Source organism: Bombina bombina, chromosome 7 (assembly GCF_027579735.1).
Source record: "Bombina bombina isolate aBomBom1 chromosome 7, aBomBom1.pri, whole genome shotgun sequence".
NCBI classification, from domain to species: domain Eukaryota; kingdom Metazoa; phylum Chordata; class Amphibia; order Anura; family Bombinatoridae; genus Bombina; species Bombina bombina.
Window position 1 is genome coordinate 466,736,935 of NC_069505.1, and position 18,124 is coordinate 466,755,058.

The window sequence follows — 18,124 nt, forward strand, 5'->3', positions numbered from 1 at the left end:
AACAGTACTACCAAAATACAGCCAATGAAGGGCCTTAGGAAGACTGGGCCAAGGTTGGATTGTAGTATTTGGTTAGGCTAATCATGATGGCCATGTAGACCACCACCACCGAGAGTCCTGGAAGTAACAGGGATGATGAGATGAAAGTGCTAAGAATAGTACTACTTGAAACAACAGAGTTAGCCATGGGTGTTAATCCAAGACCGCTTGGATTTATTTTTGTATTGGGTGCAGCTAATCATGCAGGCCATATAGAGCTGACAACATTCGGTGTTGTATCAGCTATAAAAATAATAAGAACTGTACTATCAAAATACAGACAATGAAGGGCCTATGAAGACTGAGCAAAGGTTGGATTGTAGTATTTTGTTCGGCTAATCATGATGGCCATGTAGACCGCCCGTAACAGGGATGAAAGTGCTAAGAATAGTACTAATTGAAACAACAGTGTTAGCCATGGGTGTTAGTCTAAGAACACTCAGCTTTTTTTTGGGTTTGGGTGCAGCTAATCATGAAGGACAGATAGACCTGCCACCATTTGGTGTTGTAACAGGTATGAAAATGCAAAGAACAGTACTACATAACACAACCTACTTATCATGGGTCCCAGAACATATGTTTGGTTGTTATATTTTGTAAGGGTAATCATGCAGGCCATATAGACCTCCACCGATAGGGTGAGTATGAGTAACAGCTATTAAAATGCGAAGGACATTACTAATTAACACAACATAGTTACCATGGGTCGCAGACCAAGAGCAGATGTCTTATTATTATATTTTGTATGGGTAATCATCCAGGCCGTATAGACCTCACCAAATAGGGGGAGTTACAGAGATTAAAGTGCTAAGAATGGTAGTACTTAAAACACAACCTCGTTAAAATAGGTAGCAGACCACATGTCTTATTATTATAATTTTTCAGGGTAATCTGGCAGGCCATATAGACCACCCCCGATAGGGGGGGGGGGAACAGGGATTAAAGTGCTAAGAAAAGTATTAATTGACACAAGCTAGTTGGGTCCAAGAACGCATGTTTGATTATTAGAATTTATTAGGGTAATTATATATCTAACAAATATATCTATTTCTCTTCTATCGATTATATCTAACTATCAATCTATGTATATCTATCTATCCTATCTATCACTATCAATCTATCTTCTGTCCGGGATGTTTTGAGACAGCCACTTTGGGAATGTTAGTTGATTTAGACCCATTACGGCTTAAAAGCAGACTCTGCATCAACTATGTAATTTTCCATGGGAGTTTTGCCAGGGATCCCCCTCCAGCATGCAACAGTCCAGGTGTTAGGACCCTTGAAACAACTTTTCCATCACTATTGTGGCCAGAAAGAGTCCTTGTAGGTTTTAAAGTTCGCCTGCCTATTGAATTCAATGGCGGTTCGCACGTTCGCGAACAATACCGGAAGTTCGAGTCCGCGGTTCGCGAACCGAAAATTTTAGGTTCGCAACATCACTAGTTACGGAGGATTTTTCTTTAATCCTCTTTCAGTTTTAATCAAAAGTTAATCACTGTTATTATGTTTTGTAAAAATTAAAAATGTCTAACTATTTGGGGTATAAATTTTATGTCATATTCACTGGAATTTCTTCACGAATTACCCAATTCTTATGTATGTGGCAATGACAATGGGAGTTTGCTCAATGTTAATCCTGTCTGTAACTTTCACTAATGTAAGTAATGAGTAACCTTATTGTCATTTTTAAAGCTCTTAATAAAGACAATTTAAAAAATAAATAAAAATATATATATAAAGTTGAGCCAGCACAATTAACTTATGATTCCACTTGGTAGAAATAGGATCTGCAATAAACCATAGATAACATTCATACTGTTACTATATTTAATAGTGCACGCCAGTGGTGCTGTCCATCTATAGAGCCTTGCTACTAGCTGTAAATGTTGAACCCACTTGTTGTCACTAGGGAGTCTAAGGCATGTGTTTTTAAAAAAATCAAGATATAGAGCTAAGCTCAAACCTGGAAAATCATATTGAGTACCCTAAGTAATGCTTGTGTATTGGCATATAGTTGTGATATGGGGAATATTGCACGTATGCTGGATTACATTCTTATTAAATATAGTTGTAGTTATATTTCTTTCAACTTCCTAGCATGTTGTCAGTAAAAACAAAATAAAATGTACCTGTTCTGCAAAGACACAAAAATGCTTTATAAGCCGGTAAAGTACAAAGGGTTCTAATAACCAACTAATGACCTATGATAACGGCATAGTAGTAATACAAAACTCAGAAGGGATTACTGAAAGTGAGGGAAAAAAAAACAAATAAATGCTCAGCTCCAAGCTACAAAAAAAGAGAGAAGGAAAGGAAGCAAAAATAAAACAGAACATACAATATCCATATATCCACATATTCACCCCACTCCACATCTTTGTGGCTGAGTCAGGCCAGATGCTAAGTCCCAAAAAGACAGGATCAGATTATACTGGAATCGCCACAAGCTAGGCTCTGGTTCTTAGGAGCTAGTCAAGTCGCTCATACTAACAGATGTCCTGTGCTTTACTGGAGACTGTCCTGTATCTCTTCCTACGTGTTGTTGGATGTTTCCCTGTCTCCTCCATATCTCTGTACTATGGGCTCCTTCACACAAGGCACTGGGACTGATGCTTTGGCATACCGGGTGGTCGGCCGCCCCAACCCGGGTTTCAACTGTTCTAGGCTCCTCATTAGGTCCCCAGTCCTGCAAAGTAGTTGAAGAACTGTGCTCATCGTCCGAGTCCTTAAGTGTCATCTTGGATAGAGTAGGTTTTTGTACTACCGTCACTTTGCTTGTTCCGATGTGGCAGATTCTGATCCAGGCTAGCGTGGTGTGTTGGGAGTCGTCATTCTCTCTGGGGTCCTCTTGTTGCGCCGTATCATTCACTTCTGTCGCCATCTTGCCTGTGTAACTGCCTTGAATTAGAGGCTTAGCTCTTAAAATTTCCTTAAGCTCAGTAAATCTGCTGGTCATCCGATGTTCTAAATTTTTAAGAAGTGCGTTCATTAGTTCACATTGGTCCTCCTCCATTTCTTAGATGTTGTACCCGGGAAGACCGGTGGGGGGGGGGGGGGGGAGAGAGATGTTGAAAAGACTCGGCCGGTACATCTGCTTTTAATAAACTGTTTTTTTCAACTAGATACTAAGAGGGGTCCGATCTTATAGAATGTGCACATGGGTATTGTGCCGATAACCCCCGGGGGGGAGAGAGGCGCTGGAGGTCTGCACAATTATAAGCCGTCATGGATTTCCACAGCTAGGATTTTGGAGCGGAAAGTGTTCATGTAGATAGGATCAATCCTGATAGATCTTACTTGGCGTTAATTGTAAATTGTGCTCCATTATGACTGTGCTTGAAGGCAGATCGTTGAACAAGAGGTTCACTGCTGACAATCTTGTATGCTCCGGTTTTACCAAAGTTTGGGCTAATACATGTTTCTCTGCAGGTGCCCCTTGTTGTCGATTGCCTGTGAGAAGAGTTTATAAGTTGATGTGCAGGGATTGTGAGCTATCACAACTCAATATAGCTGCTTCTAAAGTGGAGCTCAGGGTTTAAGCGTCCATCTTGGTTGCCTTCTAGGCACCGCCCCTCAAAAGATTTTTTTTTACTCTACTGTCCCTTTAAGGAACTGGCGGCAAGACCCTTCTCCAAACCATCCTGGAGAAAGGACAGAATCATGGATACCTTCACCTTATGCCAAGGATATCCATGCTTCTCACACCAGGACAAGTAAGTCCTTCACACCTTATGGTAGATGCGACGAGTGACTGGCTTCCTTGCCTGAATTAGAGTATCAATCGCACTCTCAGAAAAGCCTCTCTTGGCCAAGACTAGGCACTCAATCTCTACGCAGTCAGCCTCAGAGAATCGAGATTTGATGATGAAAAGGGCCCTGTTCCAGCAGATCCTTGCGACAGGGTAATCACGGTGGAGAGGATGACATCCCCACCAGATCCGCAAACCACGTCCTCCGCGGCCACGATGGAGTAATCAGAATGGCCGAAGCTCGCTCCTGTTTGATATGTGCCAATACACGAGTTAGAAGTGGTAACGGTGGAAAAATGTAAGCTAGGCTGAACCCCCAAGGCACAGCTAAGGCATCTATCAGCTTTACCTGGGATCCCTGGACCTCGACCCATATTGGGGTAGCTTGCAATTGAGTCTGGACGCCATGAGATCTATCTCCGGCGTTCCCCACCTTAGAGAAATCTCCGAAAACACTTCAGGGTGAAGAGACCTGTCACAGGTCTTAGTCTGGAATCTAAAATTACAGACATGAACTAGTGAGAATTTGGACCACAATGGCTGAGATCACAATAAAATTGGTAGATGTAGCAAAAAGATACTGAGTACTGCAGAGTGCCACTGGGGTAGAGGAGCAGTAACCATGTATCACCAGGCTAGTATTAATGTAAAGGGATTTCAGGCTAGTTAACCCTATTGCTGCCACCTGTGCAATGGATGAGCACTAAAACAATTTGCAGCAGGGAGAATAATACCATGTAATCCCTATGAGCAAAAGTAAAGGGTTAATAGAAATTACTTTATTTAGAGAAAAATGGAATACTGGATAAGGAACTAGTGTGCTAAAATAAAGGCCTAAAATCCTAAGACCTGTACTAGAGGTTTACTGTAGCGTAACAGAGCAAGCTGACTGAGGTTATAGGAAACTAATGCATTGATATATGAGACGTAACCCAGAAGAGAAGTTACATGAAGTAACTGAAACATATAGGCAAAATCAGCACACAGTAATCGTGTATATTGTAAGCTTACATTTGAGAGGTAAACACTTGGTAAGATTAAAGACTTACTACTGGCCTGAGACGGTTGAGCCGTGTATTGTTGCAGCGCTGGAAGCCGGTGGTGAACGCAGCTGGCGGGTGACGTCACCGCGGTGTGAAGCGGCTGGGCGTTCTGTGTAGCAGCTGAGCAAGTCCGGTCGTAGTGCAGCCTGTTAGACTTGGCGTAGGCTTTCAATGGATACACAGGTAAGTGGATGGCGAAAACAAAGTTCTAGGAGACAATTTGTTCAGGGTAACAGTGCAAGAAAACTGCGATCAGAGGTACTCACTGAAACTACAAAGAATAAGTTCAAAGAGTAGAATGTGAACAGCGTTCACAAGGAGTCGGCTAGCTATATCAAAGGCAATTATACACTTCAATACTAAGCAAAGTAGGTAGGGCCAAGGTGAGCTATATATAGGGTGGAGTTTAAGGATGCATGGGAAATCCTTAAAGAAACAGTAAGAAGATGGTGTTAATGAGAGTAGGATAGTAGTCCTGACAAGACCATTCCCTAAGATGGAAGGACTGTCTGCTGAGAAAGTCTGCTTCCCAGTTGTCCACACCTGGAATGTGAATAGCTGAGAGCGAGCAGTTGTGGGACTCCGCCCACTCCAATATCTGAGACACCTCACTCATGGCTAGGGAGCTCCTCCTACCCCCCTGATGGTTGATGTAAGCCACCTAGGTTATGTTGTCGGTCTGGAATCTGATGAAGCTGAACGACCCGAGAAGGGGTCATGCCTTCGGACCACTGTAGATTGCTCGGAGTTCCAGAATATTTATCAGAAGGAGAGATTCCTCCTGGGACCATTTTACTTGTGCCATCCTGACACCCCAAACAGCTCCCCATCCTGCCAGACTCGCGTCCGTGGTCACAATCTCCCAGGACAGTCTCAAGAACGATGTCCCCATGGACAGTTGCCCCAGACAGATCCACCAAGAGATTGAGATCCGAGTCCGAGAATCCATGGATATCTGCTGTGATAGATCTGAATGATTGCCATTCCACTGTCTCAACATGCACAATTGAAGAGGTCTGAGATGGAACCTGGCGAATGGAATGACGTCTATGATGGAGTCCGATCACCTCCATACACTGAGCCACCAAGGGGCTTGAGGAGGACTGAAGGGCAAGACAAGAGGACGCAATCCTCCTGTGTCGATGGTCTGAGAGAAATATTTTCATGGACATAGAGTCTATTATCGTGCCCAGGAACTCCACCCTATTGCTGGGAACCAGGGAACTCTTTCCTGAGTTGATCTTCCAACCGTGAGATTGGAGCAAAAGAAGAAGTGCCCTCGAATGATCCTCTGCGAGACTGAGCAACGGCACCTGGACTAGGGTATCGTCCAGATAGGGCGCCACAGCAATGCCTCTGGATCTGGCCACTGCAAGTAGCGACCCCAGAACATTTGTGAAAACTCTTGGGGCCATCGCTAGACCAAAGGTAAGGGCCACAAACTGGAAGTGTTGGTCCAGAAACGCAAATCTGAGGAACTTGAAGTGGTTCCTGTGAATTGGCACATGAAGGTAAGCGTCCTTTAAGTCTATAGTTCTCATGAACTGTCCCTCTTGAACTAGGGGCAGAAAAGATCTGATTATTTCCATTTTGAACGATGGAACACTCAGAAACTTGTTTAAACACTTTAGGTCCAGAATCAGGCGGAACGTGCCCTCCTTCTTTGGAACCAAAAAACGATTTCAATAGTACCCTAGACCCCTTTCTGCTTGGGCTACTGGTACAATAACACTTAGAGAGGAGAGATCCCTCAAACATTCTAGAAAGGCTTCTCTCTTTTCCGGTCTTGAAGACAGGTTTGACAGGAGGAATCTGCCCCTGGGCGGATGGGATCTGAACTCTATTCTGTAACCCTGGGCAAAAACTTCCAGAACCCAATAGTCCTGAACATCATGCAACCATGCTTCTGAGAAGAGAGATAATCTGCCACCTACTTGGTCCGGAGACCGCTCGGGGGCCGCCCCTTCATGCCGATTTAGTCTCGGCTGGCTTCTTGTTCTGCTTGGACTTGTTCCAAGAATGAGCCGGCTTCCAAGTTCCCTTGGACTGGTCCGCTTTCGCGGCGGGCTGCTGGCGCTGGGCCTTGTCCACATGAAAGGGACGAAAAGTAGTAGATCCTTTAGGCTTAGCCTTCTTATCCTGTGGTAGGAAAGCTCCCTTGCCTCCTGTAACTGTGGATATTATTGCATCCAAACCTGGACTGAACAGAGTCTTTCCTTGAAAAGGCAGGGACAACAGCCTCGACTTAGAGGTCATGTCTGCAGACCAAGACTTTAGCCACAGAGCCCTGTAAGCTAAAATGGAAAAACTTGACACCTTAGCGTTCAGGTGAATAATTTGCATATTGGCATCACAGATGAAAGAATTGGCGATCTTCAGCGCCTTAATCTTATCCTGTATCTCGTCGATGGAAGTCTCCCCTCGACCATTTCACACAGGGATTCACACCAATATGTTGCAGCTCCGGCAACCGCGGCTACGGCCTCTGCCGGCTGGAAAACAAACCCTGTGTGTTGAGACATCTTCCTTAACATGTTTTCCAACTTTTTATCCATGGGCTCTTTAAATGACGAACTATCCTCGAGGGGAATAGTTGTACGCTTCGCGAGCATGGAGATAGCACCATCCACCTTAGGAACAGTACCCCACAGTTCAAGCTGAGAGTCTGGAATGGGGAATAGTTTCTTAAAGGAAGAAGAAGGGGAAAAGGAAGAACCTTATCTCTCCCATGTATTCTTAATAATATTATTATTATTATACAAATTGTTTTTATCTTGTATGGTATATTTACATTTAGACTTGTTTTAGTTAGATATTATATTGTAACTGGCATTTTAGAGGTTAATATCAGGGAGCGCTGTCTGTATACATTTTCTACTCTACTATGGCAAAATTTTCTACTTATACTATGGCAACAATCAGCTGCTCACTTGATCAGGAAAATTTCCCGTGAGAAAGTCTGGCCGAGTTCCAGACGAAACGCGTAGGGTTGGTCTTTGAGACAAAACTCATTGTAAACCTTTGAAGGCGGGTATCCCGATCGGACTGTCAGGCTGCTGTAAGCTGGGGGACGCTCCAGGCTCCTCATCATCAGTGACGTCAGACGCTGAATACATGTGCATTCTCAATTCAACTTTCCACTGACTGACAAGAGGGATAGCAACACAGCCCGTGAGGGTTTACAGTGCTTCAGCGAGTTACATCCGACATTACTATTTTATATGTAAGTGCTTATATGTTACTTTGTTCTATATTTGGAATAAATTGTTAATCTGCTGTGCGCCTCTCTTATGTGTCTTTGACTTAGCCTGTTACTTGTTGCGGTTACCTGGAAATACAGCTGAAAGAAGGCAGCACCGGTTTTCAACAAACTTTCTACCCCGGCTAAATTGTGTTCTACTATCTTTATCTGGACTCCACAAGGACTTTGTATTGTTTGGGGTAATATTTTAGCATTATCTGTTTCTGATGCTTATATTATTGTATTAGACAGCATTATTAATCCTCTGATAAGTTTGGTTTATTATTTAGTCCATATTTTGTCAATCTGCAAACGCTGTTTGATAGCTTTTTAATGATTTAGAATTCATTTTAAGGTATATTAGCGCTGATTTATCTTAGTTGTGTTTACTTAATAATATCAGCCATCTTAACAGGAACCGGGAAGGCCTGAGGCACCACCCTGTCCTCATATACCTTATCAATCTTAGAAATTGCAGGTTCTTCCGGAAGTTTTGGTTCCGGAACCTCCAGAGTAGCAAGCACTTGCAAATTCTCCATCATACACCTAAAGCCAGGCTCCTCTGCAGCCGGAGGTTTAGATGACACAGACTCTGAACCAGAAAGGGCCTCCTCCGAAGAGTCGGAGTGGGCCTTGTCATTGTATAACGCCTCTGATATTTCCACAGACGTAGACAACCCCTTGACGGGGCCGCCATGGTACGCCCTACGCTTGCGCTTAGCAGAACGTGGTAAGGCATGGATCACTTTCGATACCGCCGTTTGCAGTTGATCCGCAATATCTGATGGCCAACAAATCTTGGACCTTGAAACGCTGTATGAGCAATTGGAGATAAACCCCCCCCCCGTTCAATAATCCCCTTTCCAGGAATATTAACCCTTACATCTTTAAAGATAAAAGGCCCTGTCTTCCGTGTTATCATTATGCAATAAAAAATGAAACAATCTTACCAGAATCTACACCATGGAACAGGAACATGGCCCTTCAAGTGTGACAGGTTAGTAGCCTCGCTCCTGACATGGTCTTGAGTGAAAAAAGAAGGCAGCAAAACTCGTCAACGCTGATTGCTTGTGGAGCTGTCGGGATGGCTTTGCAGAAAGACTCTCCCTGCATCTCCGGACTCTAACTTTCGCCCAGGCTCTCACTGAGAGGCTGAAAGGACTACTTAAAACTTCAGTCCCAATGCGAAGAGTACTACCCTCCATAAAAGACTACTCCGATCATCGGCACTTCTCTGCCATCCTCCTGTTACGAAAGGCAAAGAATGACTGGGGGATGAGGGGAGTGGTGGAGGTATTTAAGCCTTTGGCTGAGGTGTCTTTGCCTCATCCTGGTGGCCAGGTACATAGTTCCCAACAGTAATGACTCTCCTCTCCTTTAGATGGAAATTGGGGCTGTGATATTGTGTACAATGTATGTAGAGTAATATTGGGGCTGTGATATTGTGTACAATGTATGTAGAATAATATTGAGGCTTTGATATTGTGTACAATGTATGTAGAGTAATATTGGGGCTGTGATATTGTGTACAATGTATGTAGAGTAATATTGGGGCTGTGATATTGTGTACAATGTATGTAGAGTAATATTGGGGCTGTGATATTGTGTACAATGTATGTAGAGTAATATTGGGGCTGTGATATTGTGTACAATGTATGTAGAATAATATTGGGGCTGTGATATTGTGTACAATGTATGTAGAATAATATTGAGGCTCTGATATTGTGTACAATGTATGTAGAGTAATATTGGGGCTGTGATATTGTGTACAATGTATGTAGAGTAATATTGGGGCTGTGATATTGTGTACAATGTATGTAGAGTAATATTGGGGCTGTGATATTGTGTACAATGTAAGTAAAGTAATATTGAGGCTCTGATATTGTGTACAATGTATGTAGAGTAATATTGGGGCTGTGATATTGTGTACAATGTATGTAGAGTAATAGAGGGGCTGTGATATTGTGTACAATGTATGTAGAGTAATATTGGGGCTGTGATATTGTGTACAATGTATGTAGAGTAATATTGGGGCTGTGATATTGTGTACAATGTAAGTAAAGTAATATTGAGGCTCTGATATTGTGTACAATGTATGTAGAGTAATATTGGGGCTGTGATATTTTGTACAATGTATGTAGAGTAATATTGGGGCTGTGATATTGTGTACAATGTATGTAGAGTAATATAGGGGCTGTGATATTGTGTACAATGTATGTAGAGTAATATTGGGGCTGTGATATTGTGTACAATGTATGTAGAGCAATATTGGGGCTGTGATATTGAGTACAATGTATGTAGAGTAATATTGGGGCTGTGATATTGTGTACAATGTATGTAGAGTAATAGAGGGGCTGTGATATTGTGTACAATGTATGTAGAGTAATATCAGGGCTGTGATATTGTGTACAATGTAAGTAAAGTAATATAGGGGCTGTGATATTGTGTACAATGTATGTAGAGTAATATAGGGGCTGTGATATTGTGTACAATGTAAGTAAAGTAATATTGGGGCTGTGATATTGTGTACAATGTATGTAGAGTAATATAGGGGCTGTGATATTGTGTACAATGTATGTAGAGTAATATAGGGGCTGTGATATTGTGTACAATGTAAGTAAAGTAATATTGGGGCTGTGATATTGTGTACAATGTATGTAGAGCAATATTGGGGCTGTGATATTGTGTACAATGTATGTAGAGTAATATTGGGGCTGTGATATTGTGTACAATGTATGTAGAGTAATATTGGGGCTGTGATATTGTGTACAATGTAAGTAAAGTAATATTGAGGCTGTGATATTGTGTACAATGTATGTAGAGTAATATTGATGATCTACTATAGACAGCTCACCACATCTGTCTCATTTCTCCTTTCCTCTGGGTTCTCTTGTTGAGTCTTGTCTTGCGAAGAGGGTATCTGAGAGGGCTCCTCATTAGTCTTAATGAATTCAGGTTGGACATCAAGGCCCCTTTGCAACAGTTCAGGGTCATAATCCTTGAAATAAGAGCATAGCCAATTACTATTGAGTTTAGTACAAGGTAGAAGACTTCATATTTTAGCTTTGTCACCTATAGGAAACATTGCCTCACATCTGACTGAGAACATATGAATCTGAGAAATAAAGGAAAAACATAATTTATGCTTACCTGATAAATTTATTTCTCTTGTAGTGTATTCAGTCCACGGGTCATCCATTACTTATGGGATATATTCCCTTCCCAACAGGAAGTTGCAAGAGGATCACCCAAGCAGAGCTGCTATATAGCTCCTCCCCTCACATGTCATATCCAGTCATTCGACCGAAACAAGACGAGAAAGGAGAAACCATAGGGTGCAGTGGTGACTGGAGTGTTAATTAAAATTTAAATCTGCCTTAAAAAGGACAGGGCGGGCCGTGGACTGAATACACTACAAGAGAAATAAATTTATCAGGTAAGCATAAATTATGTTTTCTCTTGTTAAGTGTATTCAGTCCACGGGTCATCCATTACTTATGGGATACCAATACCAAAGCTAAGTACACGGATGATGGGAGGGACAAGGCAGGAATTAAACGGAAGGAACCACTGCCTGAAGAACCTTTCTCCCAAAAACAGCCTCCGAAGAAGCAAAAGTGTCAAATTTGTAAAATTTTGAAAAAGTGTGAAGCGAAGACCAAGTCGCAGCCTTGCAAATCTGTTCAACAGAGGCCTCATTCTTAAAGGCCCAGGTGGAAGCCACAGCTCTAGTGGAATGAGCTGTAATTCTTTCAGGGGGCTGCTGTCCAGCAGTCTCGTAGGCTAAGCGTGTTATGCTACAAAGCCAAAAGGAGAGAGAGGTTGCCGAAGCTTTTTGACCTCTCCTCTGCCCAGAGTAAACGACAAACAGGGAAGAAGTTTGACGAAAATCTTTAGTTGCCTGTAAATAGAATTTCAGGGCACGGACTACGTCCAGATTATGCAAAAGTCGTTCCTTCTTTGAAGAAGGATTAGGACATAATGACGGAACAACAATCTCCTGATTGATATTCCTGTTAGAGACTACCTTAGGTAAAAACCCAGGTTTAGTACGCAGAACTACCTTGTCTGAATGGAAAATCAGATAAGGAGAATCACAATGTAAGGCAGATAACTCCGAGACTCTTCGAGCCGAGGAAATAGCCATCATAAACAGAACTTTCCAAGATAAAAGTTTAATATCAACAGAATGAAGGGGTTCAAACGGAACTCCTTGAAGAACTTTAAGAACCAAGTTTAGGCTCCACGGAGGAGCAACAGAAATCTTTAGTTGCCTGTAAATAGAATTTCAGGGCACGGACTACGTCCAGATTATGCAAAAGTCGTTCCTTCTTTGAAGAAGGATTAGGACATAATGACGGAACAACAATCTCCTGATTGATATTCCTGTTAGAGACTGTTACGGTTGCCTCCAGGCTGGCTGGAAGTTGGACCGTAGAAAAGGATGCTCCTAGCGCTCACCAAAGGAGCAGCAGCACCGTGGACACTATAACTACTGCGTAGCCACCATCAGTAATGCAGACTATATGAACCACCGCTGCTGGGCTGGTATCTCGCCGTCTGCTCTGCGCCCTGGACCTACGACCAGGCTCCAGTAGGCGAACCTCTTCCTTCTGTAGCAATCCCTGTAGCTAAGGGAGTATGAAGAGCATAGCAATCCCTGTAGTGATTATAAGCTGTATCCTACAAACATGAGTCAAAGCTTCAAGTTAGAGGGTCAACATAGGTCTGTTGTGCTGGAGCACACAGCCTGCTTTTTATTGAGGTTACATGCAAACAGGACACTCTCAGGGGGAGGCATAAAATCCCCCATCACCCATTTGATATTAGATAGAGACACTCCCTTTGACAGGCCACAACAGCAGATAACATTACACACAAGAAAACAATGCAGTCCACCTTATCAATACTAGTCTGATTAGACAATGGGAAAGTCACTAAACCTAATTAGAGCTGATCCCAGCAAACTTGTATTTAGAATTGAACAAAATTAACTCTTAATGGCACACAATGAAACTGAACCAAGTGGGAGAAAGCCAGGGACAAGTCATTTCACAGGTCTGGGGACATAGTCTTAAAGGGGCATTGTTCATCAAAGTCACAATATGTCCCCAGATGGTTCTTAAAGGGCCACACACACCCAACAAAAGTCAATATGTCCTCAGGGGCACAATCTTCCAGGGGCCATAGTCATGTGGAAGGAGGCTGGCAAATAGGCTTCTCCAAAATCCAGGGAAGCAGGGCAATTTTCCATTTAAAGGGCCAGTTACAAACAGCAGTTTGTAACATATCTCCCCTTTTGGAGGGAGACTAACCAGGCACCTGACCTTCTGTCGGTCAGTGCCTAAGTTAGTCTCGCAACCCACCCACAATTAAACACTAGCAGCAAAGCAGCCCCCCCACAACAAGTAGCACTGGCCTGTAAGTTCCAGGTTATAGGATGAAAGTGTAGCATCCTCTGCCTTCCTGGCGCAGCTGGGCAAATAGCTGATGGTACTTGGGGGGCAGAGGCCAGCGGCACTCTGCCCTGGTGCCAGCGCTTCTGCTGGGGTGAGGGGTTTGCAGGCCAGTCCTGTAACAAGGGGGTCTGTAGGGCAGAGGCCAGCAGCGCTCTGTCCTGATGCCAGCTCTTCTGCTGGGGGAATTGGGGCATAGTCCTGCCCGGTGGCAAAGGGAACGTGGGGGTCAGTGGGGGCCAACATCTCCACTGTTAACCCTGGGCCCAAGTTAGGAGTTAGCTGGGGAGGGGGAGATTGGCTTACCTCCTCCTCCTGATACTCCGGCGGCCGTTGGGAAGGGAGGTCGATGCTCTCCGCTTCCTGTGGAACATGCTGCGGCTGGGGAGAGAGACCGGTTGTCTCCTCTCCCTGGAAGGCACACTCCGGCTGGGGAGGGAGGTCGATGCTCTCCCCTCCCTGTAGCTGGGTCTGTCGCTGGGGATCTGGGCCGCCTGCCCAGCATCCCTGTAGGGCCGGTAGAGAGACTGCGGTCCCATCTCCACCTGCCTGCTGGGGGTCCTCCCAGGACCAGTCTATGAGGCCTGCTGCCTCTGGTATCTCTGGTTGGGGTTGGGGAAGGAGACCGGTTGTCTCTTCCCTCTGCACAGTATACTGCCGCTGGGGAGGGAGGTCGCTGCTCTCCTCTCCCTGTGGAACATGCTGCGGCTGGGGAGAGAGACCAGGTGTCCATACCCTCAAACTCCACAGTTGGCGCTCGAAGGCTCGTGCCGCTTCGTTCTCAGTAGCCAATTCCCGGATGAGGCGACTGACTACCTCCTGTGCAGGGTCTGGACCATATCGGACTAGCCGCCTCTTTACCTCTGGAACGAAATCAGCGCCCTCATAGCGACGGATCAGGTTGAGGTGCTCTTCACAGGGTTCTGACCAGTATCTTGTCAGCTCCATGCTGCTGTAGGTAGGGACGCTGCGCAGTGGCTAGCGTTGCCCTCAATAACTTTCCTACGATACCAGTGCTGTTGTGGTGCTGCTCCTTGCGCTAGGACGCCAATCCCACCGCTGCCGCCAAATGTTACGGTTGCCTCCAGGCTGGCTGGAAGTTGGACCGTAGAAAAGGATGCTCCTAGCGCTCACCAAAGGAGCAGCAGCACCGTGGACACTATAACTACTGCGTAGCCACCATCAGTAATGCAGACTATATGAACCACCGCTGCTGGGCTGGTATCTCGCCGTCTGCTCTGCGCCCTGGACCTACGACCAGGCTCCAGTAGGCGAACCTCTTCCTTCTGTAGCAATCCCTGTAGCTAAGGGAGTATGAAGAGCATAGCAATCCCTGTAGTGATTATAAGCTGTATCCTACAAACATGAGTCAAAGCTTCAAGTTAGAGGGTCAACATAGGTCTGTTGTGCTGGAGCACACAGCCTGCTTTTTATTGAGGTTACATGCAAACAGGACACTCTCAGGGGGAGGCATAAAATCCCCCATCACCCATTTGATATTAGATAGAGACACTCCCTTTGACAGGCCACAACAGCAGATAACATTACACACAAGAAAACAATGCAGTCCACCTTATCAATACTAGTCTGATTAGACAATGGGAAAGTCACTAAACCTAATTAGAGCTGATCCCAGCAAACTTGTATTTAGAATTGAACAAAATTAACTCTTAATGGCACACAATGAAACTGAACCAAGTGGGAGAAAGCCAGGGACAAGTCATTTCACAGGTCTGGGGACATAGTCTTAAAGGGGCATTGTTCATCAAAGTCACAATATGTCCCCAGATGGTTCTTAAAGGGCCACACACACCCAACAAAAGTCAATATGTCCTCAGGGGCACAATCTTCCAGGGGCCATAGTCATGTGGAAGGAGGCTGGCAAATAGGCTTCTCCAAAATCCAGGGAAGCAGGGCAATTTTCCATTTAAAGGGCCAGTTACAAACAGCAGTTTGTAACAGAGACTACCTTAGGTAAAAACCCAGGTTTAGTACGCAGAACTACCTTGTCTGAATGGAAAATCAGATAAGGAGAATCACAATGTAAGGCGGATAACTCCGAGACTCTTCGAGCCGAGGAAATAGCCATCAAAAACAGAACTTTCCAAGATAAAAGTTTAATATCAACAGAATGAAGGGGTTCAAACGGAACTCCTTGAAGAACTTTAAGAACCAAGTTTAGGCTCCACGGAGGAGCAACAGTTTTAAACACATGCTTAATCCTAGCTAAAGCTTGACAAAAGGCCTGAACGTCTGGAACTTCTGCCAGACGCTTGTGCAAAAGAATAGACAGAGCAGAAATCTGTCCCTTTAAAGAACTAGCTGATAAGCCTTTTTCCAAACCCTCTTGGAGAAAGGACAATATCCTTGGAATCCTAACCTTACTCCATGAGTAACTCTTGGATTCGCACCAATACAGGTATTTACGCCATATCTTATGGTAGATTTTTCTGGTAACAGGCTTTCGTGCCTGTATCAAGGTATCAATAACTGACTCGGAGAAGCCACGCTTTGATAGGATCAAGCGTTCAATCTCCATGCAGTCAGTCTCAGAGAAATTAGATTTGGATGATTGAAAGGACCCTAAATTAGAAGGTCTTGCCTCAAAGGTAGAGTCCATGGTGGACAGGACGACATGTCCACTAGGTCTGCATACCAGGTCCTGCGTGGCCACGCAGGCGCTATCAGAATCACAGATGCTCTCTCCTGTTTGATCTTGGCAATCAGTCGAGGTAGCAGAGGAAACGGTGGAAACACATAAGCCATGTTGAAGAACCAAGGGGCTGCTAGAGCATCTATCAGCGTCGCTCCCGGGTCCCTGGACCTGGATCCTTAACGAGGAAGTTTGGCGTTCTGGCGAGACGCCATGAGATCCAGTTCTGGTTTGCCCCAACGATGGACCAGTTGAGCAAACACCTCTGGATGGAGTTCCCATTCCCCCGGATGAAAAGTCTGACGACTTAGAAAGTTCGCCTCCCAGTTCACCACGGCTGGGATGTGGATCGCTGACAAGTGGCAAGAGTGAGACTCTGCCCAGCGAATTATCTTTGAGACTTCTAACATCGCTAGGGAGCTCCTGGTTCCCCCTTGATGGTTGATATAAGCCACAGTCGTGATGTTGTCCGACTGAAATCTGATGAACCTCAGTGTTGCTAACTGAGGCCAAGCTAGAAGAGCATTGAATATTGCCCTTAACTCCAGAATATTTATTGGGAGGAGTTTCTCCTCCTGAGTCCACGATCCCTGAGCCTTCAGGGAATTCCAGACTGCGCCCCAGCCTAGAAGGCTGGCATCTGTTGTTACAATCGTCCAATCTGGCCTGCGAAAGCTCATACCCTTGGACAGATGGACCAGAGATAGCCACCAGAGAAGAGAATCTCTGGTCTCTTGATCCAGATTTAGTAGGGGGGACAAATCTGAGTAATCCCCATTCCACTGACCTAGCATGCACAATTGCAGCGGTCTGAGATGCAGGCGCGCAAATGGCACTATGTCCATTGCCGCTACCATTAACCCGATTACTTCCATGCACTGAGCCACTGACGGGCGTGGAATGGAATGAAGGACACGGCAAGCATTTAAGAGTTTTGATAACCTGGCTCTGTCAGGTAAATTTTCATTTCTACAGAATCTATCAGAGTCCCTAGGAAGGAGACTCTTGTGAGTGGTGATAGAGAACTCTTTTCCACGTTCACCTTCCACCCATGCGACCTTAGAAAACCCAGGACTATCTCTGTATGAGACGTGGCAATTTGAAAGCTTGACACCTGTATCAGGATGTCGTCTAGATACGGAGCCACCGCTATGCCTCGCGGTCTTAGAACCGCCAGAAGAGAGCCCAGAACCTTTGTAAAGATTCTCGGGGCCGTAGCCAACCCGAAGGGAAGAGCTACAAATTGGTAATGCCTGTCTAGAAAGGCAAATCTTAGGAACCGATGATGATCTTTGTGAATCGGTATGTGAAGATAGGCATCCTTTAAGTCCACTGTGGTCATGTACTGACCCTCTTGGATCATGGGTAGGATGGTCCGAATAGTTTCCATCTTGAATGATGGAACTCTGAGGAATTTGTTTAAGATCTTTAGATCCAAGATTGGTCTGAAGGTTCCCTCTTTCTTGGGAACCACGAACAGATTTGAATAAAATCCCTGTCCTTGTTCCGACCGCGGAACTGGATGGATCACTCCCATTACTAGGAGGTCTTGTACGCAGCGTAGGAATGCCTCTTTCTTTATCTGGTTTTCTGATAACCTTGAAAGATGAAATCTCCCTTGAGGAGGAGAAGCCTTGAAGTCCAGAAGATATCCCTGAGATATGATCTCCAACGCCCAGGGATCCTGGACATCTCTTGCCCACGCCTGGGCGAAGAGAGAAAGTCTGCCCCCCACTAGATCCGTTTCCGGATAGGGGGCCATCCCTTCATGCTGTCTTAGGGGCAGTAGCAGGTTTTCTGGCCTGCTTGCCCTTGTTCCAGGACTGGTTAGTTTTCCAGGCCTGTCTGTAACGAGCAACAGTTCCTTCCTGTTTTGGGGCGGAGGAAGTTGACGCTGCTCCTGCCTTGAAGTTTCGAAAGGCACGAAAATTAGACTGTTTGGC